Here is a 17,856-nt window from a genome sequence, read left to right on the forward strand (position 1 = left end):
GGAGATAATGAAACCATCCAACCTGCTCACACTGTCTGAATAAAGCAGTCAGAGTACACTGCCAGGTGTAGACTGTAATTTGAAGTAAGAATATTGAGTTCTTCCTGGCTGAAGCGTTTCTGTGCTCATTGGGACTTCTGATTTTCAAAGCATGTAGGAAGTCTAGCATTTAAAAGAAATGGATTCTTCTTCGTAATTAATCATATCATTGATCCTTTAAGTATATAGCCCATTTGCACTGACACAGTCTTGTGACTATTGCATTTAATATGAGTTAGAACATCACACAAATATATTATTCATATTGTAAGCATCAATACAAAATGCAAGTATTTGAGAGTAGCTATACTCAAGTATTTACTGTTTCTAATTTTAAACACTCTGAACCAAGAATGACCAAGAGGGTTTTGTTTTTTTTTTTGATAACTTGTTTTAAAGACATAAGTTATCATTTGATGTTTTAGCACCAAATAAAGTTCTAACAAAATAGCTTAACTTGAACTATTAGCATATATATTATTAACTTTTACCTTCAAGTAATTTCTAATTATTTGTCCCAGAATTTTATAGACCAGATTTGAGAGAGAAAATACACTGAGAATGCAGTCAAAAGTAGAAAATGTTTCAAGTTTGACATTTTCAAGAAAAAAAGGCAGACAGGTCCCTAATTCAATAAGTGAATAATTGCAATATTTTAGAGACACCTTTCTGTGGCTGTCCTGTTGTCAAAACAAGCTTTCTGAATATTATTCCCTTTCAATCTATACTGGGAAGCTGCAGGTAAGTGCCCCAAATAATCAAGTTGTTATTGTAAAAAATAAAAACGAGCGACTGACTTTGACTACATAAGTTGCTGATGGTTGGCACTGTACCTGTAGACTGATTTACCTGTGACTTTGATATCTCCCCTTACCTACATAATGCACTTTTATACTATACTGTCAGGATATGTTATTTATTAGCTGTGATGACAATGTCAAGACATTTTTATTTCTAGCTCTCTCTTCTTCTAAACACCCAACAGTAAATTGAAAAATAATAGTTTTGATGGTTGGTAGCTAAATTGTGAGTGTATTTATTGTATATACAACAGTTGTATATACCTTGAGGAACTCTCTCAGCTATGGGGTTTATACAGCATTTAACTTCTAACTAAAAATGATTTATTTTTTTGGATAAAGAAGCAGCTAAAGTTTGTTTGAGCTGCCTGTACATCTCTGTTTCACTCTTGCTCACTCCCTTTTTTTCTTGAATTATTTTGTTTTCCTGCTATTCAAGAAATATTTGTTGAATTTTTGGTCCCAACTTGCAGAGTGACTGTGAATGTATTTGTTATGAAATATGACCCTCCATTGTGAGTTTTGAGGTCAATTTCTAACCAGTCATTCATTTTCCTGGGGGTGATTTTTTCCATGGTTTTGTATTGGGTTTTTTGTTCATGCTTGCCATTGTTGAAGAAGACCTGACAAATAACTCTGCAGAAATACAAATACTATTATGAATGCTGATTCTCATTTAAGTGAAATTAAAGGAATATTTTTCTAAGGCAATAAATGCTTGTCTATCTTGAAATTGATGGAAGGTTCAACACTGGCTTCGGTGGTAACAGAGTTAGACCAGCATTGAACAGTTTTGGAAATCAAACCTGTAATTTCCTCTTTAAGTCATAATCCACCTGTTTGCCAGTAGCACCCCTTGAACAAAGGTGGTGTTCCCACTGTGTTAGGGAAGTCCTTAGCCATGCATAGCAGAAATCTGAATTTATTGTTGACTAGGTAGTTTGCAGCAGATGTAAGCCTACATCTGGCAGGGCTGAGAGCCCTGCACCACAGCTGCTCCCAGGCTCCCCGGGTCAGTCTTGGTGGCTTTTCAGAATGTCTCACATGAGGTATAAGGATGCTACGTGGGTGATACTGTTTTGTCTTTGAGGATGAGCAAAATGATGTGGTTATATCAGTTTGCTCTCCCATAGAACAAATTCAGACCAGAGTGGAAAGTCTCAGCTTCTCTGGAGTTGGTGTTTACTCCAGGATCACACTTGTCTGCAGGAATACTGGGTAAACATGATCATCAGTTGAAGGAGGGGGGAAATATGTTTTACCTCTAATCCTCCTCCTCAATTTTTCTTCAGGTGCCCACACTTTCTTGCCTCAGCTGGTGTTTCTCCTGCTTACTAAATCACACATTGCAGTAAACAAAGCTATTTTTGGGGTACAGTGTTAGTCTGCCTACCTTACCCAGTTCCCTGAATACAAGAGTTCCAGAGGACTCTATCTTGTCTCCTTTTGTGCCTTTATAGCAAATAAGTTTTCTTAACACTTGCAATTGAATATAAAGTTTAAATTTAATATAGATTACATTTAATGTATCAATTTAATTTTTGTTTAACTTAGTATAAATTGGAAGTGCATAGAAAGATACATGAATTTATAGACTCTGACTATAGTTCACTATAGCTAAGAGCTTCCTATACTGTTTGTTGCCAATTTGTCTGTGATTCAGATCAGCTCATTAGTCTTTGACCTCCCTGGGGATGGATAATAAGGTTATTAATTAGCATTGGCTTTGACATGCGATTTTTGAGTGTTGATTCCTCTCCCTGGACGATTCTCAGGAGGAACTGAACAAAGGTCACCAGGCAAATCTCTCACAGGCCAGGCAGCTTTTGCTATAGATGCACAGATAGCTTTTATTAACTGCACACACCATTGACCTGTTCTGGCTTCCACTGAAGCAGTGGAATTCTGTGGATGTGACACAAAGTCACAACCCTGTAGATATGATGGGCAAAATTCCCTTTCACTTCATCTGGGCTTTTTGGTGTGCTCTTCTAGAGCTCAGTCCTGAAAGACAGGAGCCCTAAGACATGAGATTTGTGCAGTGATGCTGTCAGCCTGTTCTTCCTTGTAGCCCTTATATCCATTGGTAAGCAAACAAACATGATGAAGGGGTTGAGATATTAAGATACTAACTTTCATAAAAATCAGTAGCCTGACAGGCCATTTATACCTGTAAATTTGGGCGTTCAACAACAATCCTCCCTGCTGCAACATGATTTGTTTATAAACTGCCAGAAATATTCCTGCTGTCAGTGTGTCAGTTCCCAGTCCTTGCATTTCCCAGTCATGGTGCAGGAGGATGGCTCCTGGCCACAGTGAGGTTACTGACACAGCCACTGAGGGACACACGAGGGTATTGCTGTGCTGCAGCAAGGAATGACATGGAGGATGTGGGGCACAGCTCTGCAAGGAAAATGGGCTTATTTCTGTGTATGTGAGATGCACAGCAAATTGGGGTTCACACCAGCTTGCTAGCACAGCACTCAGTTTCTTTCCAACCCCACTGGAATACTCCTAATCTCTGCAGTTTGATGCAGCCCCAGTTATTTCCATTGCACACAGTGCTATGCCACTGCTGACCCTAAATGTAATGTTACCTGATGGAGATTTGCATCTTTCCTTGGCTCAGTTTCACTCAACAAGCCTTTTCCCCAGCTGCACCAGGAAAAGGGGTAGTGTAGAGCCCTGTGCTCCATAGGGGAAGGTGGCTGCATCCAACCTGTTTCTGTCCAAAATGAGGCAATAGCCATTTTTTCACACTAGTTGTCTGCAAATTTATTTTAACCCTCTTAGGTTTTTTTCCTGAAAGTACTTTATTATGGCTACTAAATGAATGTTAAAAGTACCTTTCGATGAAATACACTTCTAAGAGAAACACTGAGTGCTGTTGGTGCTCCTGTAGTACATCTTAGTGTGATTCCTTAGTGTGTTTTCACCATAGATACTGCCAGCTGAGTTGAGGAAATGAAAGCTAAAATGCATCATTTATTACAGAATCGTTTTCTTAGCAACAACTTAGGACTTTTTTAAACAGGTATTGAGCACAGGGCCTCCCAAGCAAATTGCCAGGATCTGTAAATGCTCTTTACCACCACAAAATAGTAGGTCCTTCTTTATGCTAACAAGTAATTTCTCTGATTGTGTGCAAATTTGTAAAATATTATCTTCATAATCCTTCAGCTAGGTTTGGTGGTTTGTAATTTCTGCTCTAAGCTCACACTAACCTAGTTAAAGCTCAGCCTGACAGCAGGGATAATAATGGCTGTTACACAGGGTGGCATGCTGGGTTGCATCTTAGGATGTTAAGCCTGTTGTTTTATAGATGGCTTAACTTGCTAGTTTGCAAAAGTGATAAAGCTGACCTAAATAGCAAAAGCATATTTTGTTTTGACCACCAGCAGGGTTTATTGCAGAAGCTCCAGCTATTGTATTAAATACAATTGCAGGCTGTAGAATGTACCTAGAAGAATAAATGTTTTTTTTGTGTAAGCATTTGTGTTAGTCCCTATACAGGTGTTTAATAATTATGATTGTGTCTATATATCCACTATAATTTCTATTAATGGAAGACTGGACTTCTGTAAAGATATCTTCCCAAGTCTGTAGGCAGAGTCTAATAAGCTAGTAAGTGCTAAAATCACATATTTTGTGACACTTAATTAGCACAGCCTATGGTGCAAATGGCTCAGTAGGATTGGGAATAGCTGTGGTGGTCCCTCTCTGCGAGGACAGAGGTAAGAGAGCAGTGGTGGCTGAGGCAGGGCCCTGGCACATCACTTCTGTTGAGGCAGGAGAAACTGATTCTCAGAACAGCTCCTAGAAAAAGTCTGGGACTGAATGCTGAGGCAGACAGCTGAACTGTTGGAAGAAGTTTTCAAGAAAGGAGATGTGTTTTTCACTGAGAATATGCCTCTTCCCATAATCATTTAAAGTTACAACTCCTTTCTGGGAAGTTTGAAGCACCCTGTTCCAGAACTGGTCTTTTCATGCCCATGTGTTTAAGCCTGTTTCAGGAACTGGCAATGGTGTTAATTATGAACTTAAAATACCATGCTGTACAAACACTACAGAGCATAAAGTCTGTGATTGAGAGACTTGGTTACCTATTTAAAGCATTTATAGAAAACCTATGATAATAATTATAGAAATACTAAATAAACAGCCAAGAAGATTACATGCTTTACTATATTAGTTCTCTAGCCAGGGTGGGAGAGATCTATATTGTCTGAAGGAACCACATTCCCCTGGTAAACCACTTAGCTAAACTACCATTTAAGACACTGTTTACTGTAGTTTTTTCAATTGTTTTAAAGAAGTACAAAGGATAATCTTAAAGATTAAGTACCCAATTATGTTTGTACACAATGATAATACACACAAATAATAACATAAAGTAAACAGAAAACAGCATCTATCAGAAGTGAGGTCCCTTAATTCCCTTGTATTTATGTATCATCAACTCTCAATTATATGGTCGTGTATGTTTTTCTCCCTCACATTCCTATGATGCCACAGAACTGTACACTGAAATACACTGTTGTTCACAGCATTCTAGGTGCTGCTATATTTGAAATCTCTGCATTCAGTTGAGGATTGTGCCATAACACATATGCAAACCTTAATGTACAGATAGCCTTGACTTTGGGGTTTTGTAAAGAAGCAGCTCCCTGCTTCAGTAAGTGCTGCATTTCTCTTCCTACTCTTTACTGCAACAAAAGGGAGAAGAAGGATATTTCATAGCACTCTTTGTGGTATTGGTGTGGACTCTGAGTCAGGGATTGCATGGGCAGCATCAAATAAGAGACAGTCACTGCTTACAGTCAGTTCCAACATTTAGCCCAGTGTTTCAGTTATTTTTATTTTTCCATATTGATTGTAACTTATGCCTTGTAGAAAAAAAAATCATCAGTAATTGTTCCTTGCTGGTGTGTCAGTCTAGTGGAATTATGAAGAAAAATTACTCCCTTGCTTGGTTTTCCACTTCCCTGGGTAGAGGCATTGTTGTGCCGTCAATCAACATTATGTGTAATATTCTGAAAATCACGAGCCAATATTTGATTCCTATCTTGGCTCTGCTCTCGTGTCCCATTTTGATGTGGTGCCCAGATTACCTCCTTCATCTTCTGTGTTTGTTAATTTCCAATGAAATGCAAACTCTGTGCATGGAATCATTGTGGCTCCTCTATGACCCCAAACAGCAAAGGCTCATCCAACTATGAGGCATTAGATTTAACTTGTCTGTTCATCCTGTCTTAGTTTTGTCTATTTTGTGTAAAGCAGACTGAGGTGACTAATGAGAAATTGTGGGTGTTTCAGAAACTTTTTTTAAACAGAAGATAGTAACACAAAGCGTACTGAGTAGGTGAGTGCTCAAAAGTGTTCAGAGCAAAGCAAAAAAACCATGAGAGAGGATGACAGCTGGTTGCACCTAATTGTCCGCTCCTGAAAAGGGGTTTTCAGTTGTTTCAACTGGGTATGGGATATGTGCCTCTCTCCAGGCAGGTGTTTATGTGAGCTGTGTGTCTGTAATTACCTGAGGGTTAATGGGAATGCAGTCTGGTTCCATAGACATCCAGGCCTGACGTTCAGCTCTACATCTAGGGAGAGGTACCTGCAGGAATACAAGGCCTTTACTAGCTTCCTGAGGATGTTTCAAATTATTTTACTACTTCTAGGCAGCAGAATTAAGATCTAGATCTCCACTGACAAAAATGGATCTCCAGCTACATAGCTTGCTTATGGACCTTTACACAGGCATGTATTTTAAGATTTTTTAATTGCGAATTGGAATCCCACCCAGACTCAGCTGCCTAACCATAAGCATCCTGTACCAAGTAATGAAAATTAATTTTTCATCCCCACCACCCTCAAAAGTAACTAACTTTGTCTGTGTCAAGAACTTTTCAATGAGTGGGCTGCCCAACAGTTGAAATCTGCTGAAGGGTATGAATAAAAATGGCAACTGTGTAAAGTTCATAAAATCTTGCAATTTTTTTCCTTTTTCCTTGTAGGTCAAATCTGTTGTGTAATATTATCTCAGATGACTGATATTCCTACTAAAAGCCCACTTTAATGAGAGGACTACTCTATTTTTAAGCTTATCTCCAAGTGTGCAGACAACTGGCCATTTGTGATTTTAGACTCCTTACACTGTGTTGTAGGAAAAGCAGAACCAACAAAGCCAGAAAAAATGGGTATGTGAGCATGTATTTAAAGTAAAGGCACATGAAAATTCTATTGGTGTTAGTTGAACTCAAAGCCAAAGATAGGCAAGAAGCATATAATGCTACTTCTGTCAATGTTGTGTAATGCCAGAGTAGAAGCTGCAATGTTATGCGGTCTTAGGATGATTTCTTTTCTTTGTGTGATGCAAATTTATTATATCACATACTTGTAATGTATGATACCAGAAGGAAGCTCAGTATAGCCTTTGGCTGCTCTGTAAAGATTTTGTTGTGGCTTCATAAAGGACTCTGGCACCTCCTGCATGAAATAAAATGAGATTTAGGAATTTTCTACTAGTATTATCTGAATGATAAAATGGTCCTGGTGAGAATTGCTTCCCTTTTACAAATGTTCATTTAGCAATTCTAGAAGCAGAGATTAGATTCTATTTTCTTTTCTGCAACATGCACATTATTTTTGTGCACAAGGCCATCAATTCACAATCTGTGAATCAGTTATGAGTAACTGTGTTTAAGATTCTCTCTTGAATTTTGATAAAAATATCTCTGAAATTGATCCTCAGGGTGATTTTTCAGAATGTATTTTAGTTCATCAACAGCATAAACCTTTGTTTCATTCAAAGCATTGCTTTATCTTCCCCTTTTCTCGAAATGGCTTAATTTTGAAACCATGACTGGAGTACAGAACATATTACACACACTCCCAACACTTTGTTTCCACTAACAAGTTTTCCTGTGTCTCACAGCAGTTGAATGAAATATCTTTTGCCTAGAAATAATTCATCAATAACAAACCTTTCAAAATGACATCCTAGAAGAAATATGCTGAATGAAATAGCCACTAGCCAGTTTTGGGGAGTTCTTTTGGAAATGCTAGTTATAGAAAGAGTGAAGACTAACCATACCTGGAACTATTGTCTACAGGTAGACATGTAGTGCATACAACATGAGTGCAGGCAAAGGCAGAGGACAATTGTAAAAGATGTTTTAGGAAGACGAATTTCAGTCCTGCAGACGAGCCTGTACAACTAAATACCATGTCTGCATGGCTGACTCTGGTACCTCTGGAATGTCTCCTGGTGGGCTGTTGGAGCCTGATCATTTCAATGCCATCTCTGAAGCAGATAAAATGTCCAGTGCATGAATAAGCTGGAGTCAAGTGCATTGTCTTGTTTTTGGGGAGTCCTTGACTTCTTGCAAGGGACTATTGCCAAATGACTTGGTGAAGAACTTGATCCTGCAGGGTGCTGAGCACTGTCCTTGATCCAGCAGAGCAATCAGGTTCGTTCATGCTGTCATCAAAGACACAGGCAACACTTTCCAATTCTTTTAAAATTCATGCCTTCAGATTATTTTTTTGAATTTTGCTTTTTTTTTTTGTGTACACAGGTAAGGGCATATAAGGATGTTCTGACCATAATCTCAGTTCACACAAATTAACTTACTTTTCTCACCTTGTTTGTTTGGAGGATCTTTAATAGAGTGATCTACAAAATATTATGTAAACACACAGTAATATTCAGCAAGGAAGAAATTCTCCCTTTGTATAACAATGTTCTCCTCATGCTGAGTTTTAGCAAAAGTTTAAAAACAAAGAAAGAACACTTGAACTTGAAGACAACAAAAACATTTGATCAGCTTTTGCTGCCCTCCTCCTGGGAAAACTTGATTTTGAGTATTCAGAATGACCATGATCTCAAATTATCTGACAGAATGAACTCTGTTGTACAGCAGAGTTATCACCTAGAAGAACACTTGAAGATGCTACACCAATTCAAATAACACATTTTTATTTAAAAGCACATTATAGAAGTGATTAATGGCTGTTTTCATTACATATTTTACAGGTACAATGGCACTGTAGCATTATGTTTTAAGGTTGACGGGGTTGTTTTCCTTATTGTTTTGGAGTGGTTTGAATCTTTTTAGCTCTTACTAGAAATGTAACAAATACATTTTCTCTTACAACCTTCCAAATATCCCTCTTAGATCAACATAAGCTGTTTAGCTCAAGTAGTAATGTACATTTGCTTGAGCCATTTTCTGTGAAAAATGCATTTTTGAAGTCTTAAAGAATAAGAAGCTCTCCAGCAATCTCTGTGATTTCCCACCCAAATAGGAAAGAGTTTAAAATAACAATTTTGAAGAAATGAATAATGGAAGAAAGTAATTCTGTCTTTATTTTCAGTACTTCAGTGGTCTGAGGTCAAATTTTGCCCACATTGAATACGTTGCTGCAGTCAGGAACTAAAAACATGCTCCTCAAATTCAGCCAGCTCCTATCACCATCAGTGTTTATGCAAAGGATTATAACTGATATGAACAAATTGCTTTGCAGAACCTACTTACACATTCAAAGAGCAATGTCCTAAACATCCTAAAATGCAAATAATAAATAGTAGAAACGCTCCCAGTCAGTATCACAGACAGTTTGGCAATGCAGTGAAGATGTCAGGGCCATAATTTGAACGATGGCTTTAAGACACAAATGGAGAGAGAATATGTATGGTAAGTTAAGCTGCATAAAGCCTTTCTTCTAAATCCAGATGTAGGCATTAACTCGCATATTTGAGATGGCATGCTTATTTCCTAAGTGCAAAGATGGCTAGAAAAAGGCTTTCCTGACTGATGATAAAAGCTGGAGTACTCTTTAATTTTGGTTACTGCCAAGCTTATTTCAACAACCACAATAGTTATTTGGCTTCATACCAAAAAGTGGCAATACAGTACTTACATGTCTATGGATCAAAATTAGATGAAAAATTGCCGTTTCTCATCTCCAAAGCTATTTGCCACACATTTTATGGGCCTCAAGATGCCTTTTGTAATATGTGATAACAGAGCCAACTGAAGCATCTGCCTGGGAAGAGATTACTTTAATTATGGACTCAATGTCCTATTTTCTGCAAGTGTTCCCCAGAGAATTTCTTACTGCTGGATGAGAGGTGTTATGATGCACATTAAAACCTACAAGTCAAACAAAAGAGGTTGTAAAAGTGAGACAAGGACACCCAAAGAGACCCCAGTCTTGTATTCAGTGGCTAAAAAAATAACCCTGAATTCTGTGATGACAACTTTTTCATTAATCTAATACCCTTTAAAATAAATTTCCAAAAATATATGTATGCAAAAAAAAAGATATAAAAGCTTACAATTTTTTTCCTTATCCTATTATGTTTTGTAAAACTGATTGATCTGTAGAAGTCTTTAAAATGTTCATATTTTCCTTTTCATTTTTGCAGTACAGTAGTTAATAATGATGTAATGTGAAAAATGCAGCAAGGAGGTTTCTTGTTAGCTTCTATTTTTGTTACACGCGAAGTTTCTTGTCATTAAGGATTCGTTTGCCTTCTGCTGTAGTATCATTGATCACAATTAACTCACTTGATATTAAAGTGGATGTGCTGTATGCTCCTATAGAAATTCTGGGTAAATCACCATTGATTTAGCACAGCTTAATGGATACTTAAAATATTTGTCATTCTCTTCTCATCAATTAGAAGAACGCCTAGAAATCTTCATTAGCAGCTGCTGCAATGATGAGCTGAAAGTTTTTCTTTACACAAAATACGATGGAAGAGCTGTAAAGATTGCTTGAAGATGCTGTGACAGCATGTGAAGTACTGGGAAACTTCCTTAGAATTTGGAAAATTGCCAACATTAAAAGGGAAAATGGCATCTCTAGAAGATACTGAACTTTAACAACAAAACAACAATAACAACAAACCAAATACACCAAAAACTATTTGAAGTTTATTAAAACAGAGTGCCATATCTTTGATTTGTACAATTATTAGAAAGGTTTATTCTCATAAAACATTAGACTGAAAGCAATGCTCATCCTTTATAAATAATATCAACTAACATCAGGGATTTTGCAGTTTGCTAATTTTAGTGTAACTATGTCCTCAGTGAAGCAGAACCAAGTCTGAAAAGAATGTTAAATGGTCAGTACTTCCCTGGTCTGGGGGAAGGTAGTATGGGGATTTCATAGCACAGCAAATGAAAACAATTAACTACCCCTGCAGCATCTGGCCCCAGGAGGAGCTTGTCAGGTAGTGGTCATCACATGTGTCTCTTCTTCATGTTTTCCAACACCATTTCAGGTGCTTGGGGAATGCTTGCTCCAAGCCTGGTCTCTGCTGCTGTATAGCTGTTTATAAACCCAGTCACAGCATGATGTGCTGGTGGCTCAGAGATACCTGACCCGCATCTGCAGGGTTGAATTTGGGTTTGGAAGTGGTGGCACCTGTTCTGTCTGGGCTGTGGGTATGCTCATGATGTAAGCTTTAGGAAGTGGATGGAAAAAGCTGAAATATTGTAGGTGCCTTTGCCTGGAGCCATTCTGGGTTAGGAGGAGAGGGAGCTCAGCTCTCTGCCATGTACGACATGGTAGGACTCAGAGACACATGGCCTCTGGCCCCATGGAAGGATTAAGGATTAAATATTAGATCCCTTTTCTATTTTCTAGCCTGTGGTTGTTGAGGGGCTATTTTCTGACTTCCTCTGGCTGTAAGAAGCTATGCAGTGCCAGGGTTAAATGGAAGGTTTTAGCTTGTACATAAATGGGGAAAGCCCTGTTTTGTGAGAGGAGATCCTTGGACCAGCCTTGGACCTAGCTGGGAACTGAGTCAGTATCAGCTGTTTCCAGGCTCAATGCTTTGTCTTTTGGTTTATTACTGACAGGATGGAGAAAAGGGTCATGAATATACATGGCTTAATGAAGTGACCGAGGCCACTTTTCCTGGATTCAGGACACATAGACATGGGGGATCACAGCTGGTCAGTTACTGGTGTCCCTTCTGAGATTTTGGGAGAGACCCTCTCTCCCTTCATCAGCTGTGCAAACTACATGTGCCTAGATCCCTGTGCCTGGGAAACTTCCAGTGAGGCACCCATGTGCATCTAGACTGTACTTCCTCAGCTGCTCTCCCAGGTTCACATGCCCTGCAGACCTTGGGGCACTTGAATCATGCTGAAAGTCATGTGAAATTTCAACTGTGACTTCTGCAAGGGCAGACATTTCAGCTGTGATTCTTTACCTTGCCAGAAGCCATGAAATCTGTTCGGATATTTTCCGGCTTGCCAGGGAGTGCTGACCTTTCCTTCGGGTGAAGTGTCCAGCTTTGGAGCTACTGTTCTTGGAGCTGGCACTGTTTCATGGGTCTCCAGTGTTCCTAGCCAGAACTTTGTGTTTTAAATAGTATGGCAATTAGGTCATCATTCTAATTATTTATGTGCAAATTGTTGTCTTTTTTGTTTCAAAAAACATTCCAAAAGGCTGGAGCTCTGCTGTTACTTAACATGATGAAATGTCATTTCTTAAGAATGGTGTGTCTCCCAGCAGCTTTGAGCGCTGGGTTTCTTATTCTGTGGAGCTTTTAACTTCTTAGAGAACTTTTTTTTCTGATTGTTGTCAGCATCAAGAGTCCCAGAGTCAGGCCAGTAAAGGGTTGGAAAAGACAATTCTCTGAGTTGTTCCTTCTACTGTCAGCTGATGTCTGTAGCTCACATCTCTCTCCTGCTTAACCTGGCTGTGACTGTAGCTGCTGGGAGGTCTCTGCCCATCTGGGTTGGAGGCAACAACTGCACTGTGGTGGCTCCTGACTCTTCCACCAGAAGAGATCTGCATCTTGGATTCCATGGCAAGGGGAGCACATCCAATCCTCCTCTTTTTCAAAGCCACCTGAGGTCCCCCTTGCCTGGAAACCACTAGTTTATATCCCTGTGAGCCATTGTCCATGCTGATGGATGAGGAATGTCAGCTTTACTTCTCATGGGGGGAGAGCAAACAGATCTGGAATCCATGATAATGTCCTTGTTCTGAAGTACACCAAGGATACATCATATTTCATCTAGCTTCTGCAAGGATTTCAGTGTCTTTTATTAGGGAATATGAAATGTGGTCTCACAAATATTTCTCCTTGTTGGCATTTTCTCTAACATAACAATTCATCTTTTTTTGTTTTTGTTTTTGCAACCCCTCTCAAATATTGCACAGAACATCCATTGCAAGTGTTTTCTCCTTCTTATGAGGTCCATTCTTAGCTCTCCTGTGGCAGCAACATATCCATCAATAGTGAAAAATTTCATAATCCTAGCAGAGCACTATGGTCTCCATGAGTCACCATTCAGAAAAGTGAAAATTATTTAATGTTAAATTTCTAAAAATTATTTAATTCCTCGTGTATTAGTACACTTGTTTGTGCCTTTAAAAACAACCATTGTGACACTGAAATCACATCTAAATCTAACTTTGCACTGCCATATGGCACAACCTGTAGACACTAAGACTCTGGGAATTCATGTATTAGGTTGCCAGACTGATGTGGCAGATAAGTAGATTGTCATAAAAGTAATTAGTTACAGTGTATGTAGATTGCACTTGGCCTTTTTTGTTGTTAAGCTTTTAAGGATTGATCTTTTAATGCTTTGCTTTGATACAAAAACAAAGCATCTCACAGGAGGACAATTTGCAGTTAAAAATTTTTATTACGTGTTTTCTAAATGAAATAAAAATAAAATCTATCTCACTCTTGCAAGTTTTTAGGATATGTCAGGAATGTTTACTTGTATTTGTAAAGATATTTATGTTGTTGATTTGTAACCCACCAGGATCTAACTAATAGCTAGGTTTGTTGGTTGTGACTATGTTCAGAGCTCTGAAATACTTTTGGCTAGAAGCCCTGTGGACTAGGAGAAGGAATAAAAAACAAATTTAAAAATCTGAGGTTGGTTGTGCAATGTGATATGGATGACTATTGGGTGCCTATTACAGTGGTCAGTAAAGGCAGTCATGTTGCAGTAGTTTAATTTGGTAATGGTAATTAACTTGCATCAGCAACTCCCCGCTCTTGATGCTGATCCATCTCACAGGTATTCAGGCTGGATTCCAAGGCTGGGTTTCAGTCTCACTTTTGGCAGCAGGGATTTTCTGTTGCAGAATGTGACTTGGGATGTGAATTCCCAGCTGGAGCTACCAGGGAGTGCCAAAGCCAGGGCAGAGCAGTTAATGGTCCCTTTGACCTGAGAGCCCTGGATCTCCAAAGGCTGTAGCACACCTTGGAGCTCTCAGCTGCCTGGAGCTGTGTGAAGCTGGAAGGTTCAGGAGCACTGAACAGCCAGTGACAGAGAGAAAGGGAGGGATACAAACCTCAGCCAAAACAGAGGTATTAGCCAAGTTTATTAAGTTTTCATGAGCTTAATTAGATTTCCAGACAGTAACAAAATTATGGAGTAAGTGAAGCTCAGTGTTCACAAGTGCTGGAAGCTTTGCAGTGCTCTGTTCAGCAGTCCTTTAATAGTGTCTTTAAATTTTCAAGTTATGTTTGAAAAATTAATAAATAGAATTTTAATAAACCCTCTTTCTCTTTTTTTCCCCCTTTAAATTGGCAAAATCAAGTCATTGGGTCTCATTCAATCTGTGAAAGTGTGAGCACAGAATACATTTCATGGTTGATTTATGAGCTCCTTGAAAATATGGTTTATAATGAAATTCCGACAGGCCCGTAACAAAATTAGCATAACAAATAGCAATGTAATAATACCTTTCATGTCTGTGCATTCCTGCAGATTCACTGTCAGTGAGCATTTGCCAAGGACCAGAGCATTTCCAGCCAGGGCTGGGCAGCACACCCAGAAAATGCACCCCCAGAAACCTGACTGCCTGCTGTATGGATGTGGAGTTATGGATTCAGAGAGTCTGCATGGGCAAAGTTAAATCAGCAGTGATTCTAGCAAAATAATATCAAATTAAGAATAGCTGTCTTCAGCTACAGAGTTATTGCTGTTATTGCTAGTTGCTCAGTTATTAGTAAGGCAAAACATGAGAAGTGTAACTTTTACTTCTGGCAGTACTTAATTTCAGGGTTTTGTGAGAATTAGGAAATACAGCTAGAGGACCAGTAATGGCTTGGGCTGTCATTGTCCATATAAAAAGTCCATATTTATACTTTAGAACTTTATTTTGATGAATTTTACAGTTGAGCCTGGTCTCTATGGACTGGTATCCTGATGCTTTGCCTGTGTCTAGTGTTTGCAATATATGAGTTTCTGCCAGCCTGTGTTTAATGTTTACAATATATGAGTTTCTCCTAATGTGCTCATTTGGAACATTTTTTTTTTTAATAGGTTTTTTTAAACCTGGGCCAAAGCTGGATAAGTGGGTCAGAGTCAGTATATTTTTATGTAGAAAAGTTGGGGCTATGGGCATCTCTGATTTTATGTCCATAACACAAGTGGTTTGCCACTTGGAATTTCGAGGGCATTACACTGACCTCAATCTGCTCACACAATCACTGAAACAAATTAAAGAGAAAAAGTACTATGCAGCTGTTAGTGTGCAAAGGGATGTTGGAGGCTGCTGAAATACAAAGCAAGAGAAAGACAGTGAGTAGCATAATCTTTGGTCTCCCAGCAACTGATGCACAGTTATGGATAGATGAAGCTAAATTTTAGCATTGAGGTTCACATATGCAGAGTATAATTACATTTGTATTCTAAAAATGTCGTTAAAGCAATGTTAGACTCAGTGGTTTCTTTTCAAAGGAAAAGTTAAAATGGGAGATATAATTCCAGATGAGATAGTTAGAAAGAACTGTTTACTGTGTTTCTCATTGGCATATTATTTTGGGAAATACAGAAATGGGTGGGGACCCAAAAATGCAGTCTGGGAAACAGAAAAGAGCAGAGAGCTTTTGGTGAGACAGCAAAGATCATAGGGGGGCAGGTTAAGTCAATCCTGGGAAGACTTAGTGCAGAAAGTCAGCACCTTGCCTACAGAAATTTGGGAAAAGTAAAATCCCTTGAGAGACAACTTTTTTATTCATACAGAGCTGTCTTGTTTAGTTTTAGTGGCATGTCTGTGCCTGTGGCAATCCTCAAATTTCCACTATCAAAATGTCAGGTTAGGAGGTGACTGTTTATTGTTTACTGGGGAGAGGAGCAGAGACTGAGGAGCCAAAACAGTTTGGGGAAACCCAAACCAAGGCTTGACATTGTCATAATAATTCAAGCAGTTTTATTTCTTTTACTTAAGCACTGTTGGGTAACTACGGTAAAAAGGATCATGAAAAGGTTTTATCTTCATTTATATGAAATGGGGACAGTATCCATCTCCTGCACTCAGCCTCAGCTTTCACATTTCTCACTGTCATTTTTCATAGGAGAATTTGCCCTTTTTCTTAATAGATTAATGGAGGAATAAAACAGCCAGCCTAATTTCAGTAGCATACAAATTGTCAGACTGCTTTTTTCCCTGCTTTTTGACTTAGCCAGGCTAAGTATCCTGAAGGATTTGGGCTTCAATCAGCATGGTGAGTGCATGGTCCATTAACCAGATTCCTTAGCTTTACAGTCTTACTCTTTCTAGCACACTTTTCTCTCATTGTGTCCCTTGTACCCCTTAGCAGATCCAACAAGGAGGGAGAGAGATGATTCCCAGGGAATCAAACTACTTCTTTTATGGTTATTACATTCATGACATTGCTCATGACAAGAGGGTCGTAATCCAGCTCTACGGTTGTTACCTTATGAATTGTAGACCATAGGAATTTGGGTCTCTAAAGGATTCAAAAGCTTTTAACCAGTAAATATAATTGGAGGTTGCTTTACTATTTCTTAGACACAGACAAAAAGATAGCTCATGTTGTGTAATTGCAGAAAAGCCAACACTTGAAATATAATTTCCTCAAATACTACAAAGTAGACCATAAGAAATGAATTATCTGGTTTCTCTGCCAAAGACTCTCAACCATAACAACTCTTAACAGTCATCAGCATCAGATGATGTGTAAATTAATAATTCATTGCCCTCCAATTTCAATTTTCTCAAGGAAAATGTTTCCTAATCTCAGTTAGACCAGATTATGCTGTTTTAAGTCCGATGCAGAGGTTGGCGTTGTGTGGGTAGTGTGAGTATTGGTGTACACACAGGACATGAGAGCTTCCCATGTGATATGGTGCTGATAACTCCCAGTGCAAGGATTTCCAGGTCCCGGGGCTTCATATTCAGCTGAGGAACTGCAGCAGCACCAGGATTTGTTGGGAGAGGTGTCTGCGCAGTCAGGAGCTTGAGAATCACACAGAAGAAGGGCAGGTGCTGAAGTGGTTTGAGACATTGGGGTCTTGAACTACCTTGAGGGTGACTTAACTGCTGTGTTGGTTTTGCAATCTGTGTCTTGTTTTAAAGAAAGGAGGTCTAATCCAAACCCACTCAATTTGAAGTCTGATATGTATGTAGTGATTTGATACAATTTCTTGGTCAGAAGTTTCACATTTTTATTAGAAATGGCAGGTATTTATAATTTGCTGCACAAGTAGTTTTCATGTTTTAGCATAATTTAGAGTGAATTAATGGCTTGTTATTTATTGCCTAATGCTCTGTAGGAGTGATTTATAAAGCCATACTCTGCACTGCTTGTTACTTTGTATTCTCTACATTAGGTGTATCATCAATATCATTAAATGAATTCACAGTGACATTGCTCTGGAACTATGGGTTTTGATACAAGGGTAACAGAACATAAATCAAGAATTATGTTTAATTCATAAGAGGCACCAATCTCTCATTTAAGTGTAGGCTGGGCTAGATGGTGTCAAAAATATGCTTTACAATACCTCTTCTGATTGCATTTCAGACCCTCTCTATATACCCTTATGCTCTCTGTGAGAATAATAGATAGCAATACAGTGCAGTCTGTCAAGTGAATAGCATTTCTGGCTTTGTATATTTGGGTGCAAATGCTATCATTATTTTTACCACAAGCCAAAAAGGAATATATTTACATGTATAAACTTAAAACTATTGTTAAGGGAATCTATAAATTTAAAGA

General features: G+C 38.6%; 1 protein-coding gene across 1 annotated transcript in view; it reads left to right on the plus strand.

Moving 5' to 3' along the window:
• Positions 1-17,856, plus strand: part of RELN (reelin) — a 285,095-nt gene that overhangs the window by 82,427 nt on the left and 184,812 nt on the right. The window lies entirely within an intron of this gene.

This window comes from Molothrus aeneus, chromosome 5 (genome assembly GCF_037042795.1).
Source record: "Molothrus aeneus isolate 106 chromosome 5, BPBGC_Maene_1.0, whole genome shotgun sequence".
In the NCBI taxonomy this organism is placed as follows: Eukaryota; Metazoa; Chordata; class Aves; order Passeriformes; family Icteridae; genus Molothrus; species Molothrus aeneus.